General features: G+C 44.7%; 1 non-coding gene across 1 annotated transcript; it reads left to right on the top strand.

The window, feature by feature from the left end:
- The first annotated feature begins 2160 nt into the window (after positions 1-2160).
- On the top strand, positions 2161-2331 carry LOC126007917 (U1 spliceosomal RNA). The gene has a single exon (XR_007495388.1). It is a non-coding gene; the product is annotated as a U1 spliceosomal RNA (small nuclear RNA).
- The last annotated feature ends 480 nt before the right edge of the window (positions 2332-2811 follow it).

The raw sequence follows: 2811 nt of genomic DNA, 5'->3' as shown, positions 1-2811 counted from the left end.
GGGCCCGGAGAGATAGCACAGCGGTGTTTGCCTTGCAAGCAGCCGATCCAGGACCAAAGGTGGTTGGTTCGAATCCCGGTGTCCCATATGGTCCCCTGAGCCTGCCAGGAGCTATTTCTGAGCAGACAGCCAGGAGTAACCCCTGAGCAATGCCGGGTGTGGCCCAAAAAACAAAAAAAAATTGATGGTAAATATATCATTATATTTATATTTTTTATCATATTTATATTATAATGTTTCTTGTTGCCTCACATTATTTTTATTTGTATATTCATCATAGTTTACTTTCCCTTCCACAAAAATTTGAGACTCCTTTTTCATATACTGATGTGCCACGTTCCGAGGGGTGGCCAGAATACTGATATTTGGTGCCATGTGATCTTTTGACTGACATCATCTCTCTAATGAGTTCTAGTCATCTTCATTTCCTCCTGATCACCACATCTCATTTGTTGCTAAAGAAATATCATGAATGAGTTTTTTCTTTCCACCTGTCTCATTACAGGGTCCCAGCCTACCCATCCAAGTAACTGCATATGGTGCAGAGATCACTCAAGAATCGCTCAAGAGTCTGATATTAAGATATCAGACTGGTATCTTAAAAAACAGTGAAGGGGGAGGAGGGAGACGGTGGTGGAATGTTACTCTGGTAAAGCAGGTGTTCTTTTTTTTTTTTAATAACTAAAACCCAACTAACTACAAACATGTTTTGTAATCATGGTGCTTAATAAAGATTTTTAAAAAGGGGGCCCGGAGAGATAGCACAGCGGTGTTTGCCTTGCAAGCAGCCGATCCAGGACCTAAGGTGGTGGTTCGAATCCCAATGTCCCATAGGGTCCCCCGTGCCTGCCAGGAGCTATTTCTGAGCAGACAGCCAGGAGTAACACCTGAGCACTGCAGGGTGTGGCCCAAAAACCAAAAAAAAAAAAAAAAGAAGAAGAAGGAGGAGGAGGAGGAAGTTTAATGCCAGCTAAATGCAGCAAGACACACAAATTCCCCATAAGGAACCCAGAATCACACATAGTCAAGGATAGAGCTGACTGGTATTGGCATTGAGTGAGCCAACAGGATTTCATACCAGTCTTTCAACCCCCCCAGTAGGTCACTGGTATCAGTTTTTATAGATGAAGGAAAACCCCAAAGTCGAGGAGATCACAGAGACAGGACTCAGTGCGACCATTTGTTCTCCACGAAGTTGCCCCCAGCCACAGCATCTTTCCTGCTATGGAGAAAATGGGCAAATTTTCTTCCACAGGTGCTGCATGGCCGGAAGGGGTGCAGAGATAGTTCATATCAGCCTGGCATCTGGAGCTTACCCAGACAGGACAGAACTTAGAGCTTTACTGCTCCAAAACACGATTGCTTTATATCCACATTCTGGCTCTTCCCCCCCCCCCCCAACATTTGGTATTGAGAAGAAAGGAAAATAAAGAGTGGGTTGACTCAATCTGGAGTGAAGGAGCCAGACTCCCTCCTTGGTTACCACTTCTTCAAGGGCTCTTATCCATGCAAATCCCACTGATTCTGACCTCTTCTAAGATTCTAAGAAGAATAAAGGATTATTATGTTGGTAGTGTCTGAGCTCTGGACTGCCTCAACAGGTCTTCACAGGCACTTCTAGGCCCTTGCCCTGGGACACAGTGCACAGTTAGAGCATCCAGCCCAGCAGGAAAAGTGTACACCACTGACAAGCATCTGCCCCTAAGTCTAAGTCTCAGAAAACTTTGAACTGTTGAAAAGCAAAGAAAACAGAGAGGAAGAGGAAATAGTTACCTAAGCTAGAAATATAGGATGGACTATAGGTGGACTAGAGATGTCTGGCTGGGAGCATGGAAAATAGCAATCAGAACATGCCTGCTGTATCAGATGGTAGAAGCAGCTCCTGGGACAAAGAATGTATTAGGATGCACAACACAGGACTTTAAATATGAGACAGGGTGCCTGTGTCTAGTACAAATAATCTGAAGGGAGCAAAAAAAAAAAGCTTATCTTGGGGCAGGAGATAGTCATTTACCTTGGACTTTCAATCCCTGGCACTCTACATGAATCCCCAAACCAGCCGGAAGTGATCCCTGAGTCCAGAGCCAGGGGGTAAGCCCAGGGCACTGCCAGTGTGTGGTCCCCACCACCCACCCAATCCTCCTTAAATAGCTCATCCTTATACTTACCTGGCAGGGGAGATACCATGATCACGAAGGTGGTTTCCCCAGGGCGAGGCTTATCCATTGCACTCCAGATGTGCTGACCCCTGTGATTTCCCCAAATGTGGGAAATTTGACTGCATAATTTGTGGTAGTGGGGGATTTTAAATTAAAAAAAAAAAAGCTCAGGTTAAAGTATTCTGCATTCTTTGCAGGCTGGGTTTCTGACTTGGACAGTTTTTTGCTGGTTTCTCAGATTAAAAGAAAGTGCTGAATAAATTGAATTTTTAACAAAACAAGCCCAAAAGTGATCTATTTTTGAGAGAGGAACTTTCCCCCTCACATTGCTGAAGGGAAGATTTCACAATCCTAGTTCTCCTTTTCCAGTCACTCGCCCACTGGGATGATATAAAAATCTGTCTTCTGCCCCACAAAAATTTGCCCCAAGGAAGTCAGAAGCAGCCACACATAGATGTGAACTTCACAGACCACATTGGGCTGGACCAAAGGGCAGATTTCCAGCCAGAACAATTTCTAGAGAGCATTGCTATGTCGTGATCTTCAGCAAGACCCTCTGTTCTCTGCTGAGTGGCCCCACTTTTCTTTTGTGGCAGAACTCATAGATAAAATGACAGGTAAGACTGGACACACCTCCTGTCCCTCCAAATCT

Source organism: Suncus etruscus, chromosome 4, assembly GCF_024139225.1.
Source record: "Suncus etruscus isolate mSunEtr1 chromosome 4, mSunEtr1.pri.cur, whole genome shotgun sequence".
Lineage (NCBI taxonomy): Eukaryota > Metazoa > Chordata > Mammalia > Eulipotyphla > Soricidae > Suncus > Suncus etruscus.
Note: the sequence above shows the minus strand (reverse complement) of the source record. Positions and strands in the feature narration are given on the sequence as shown.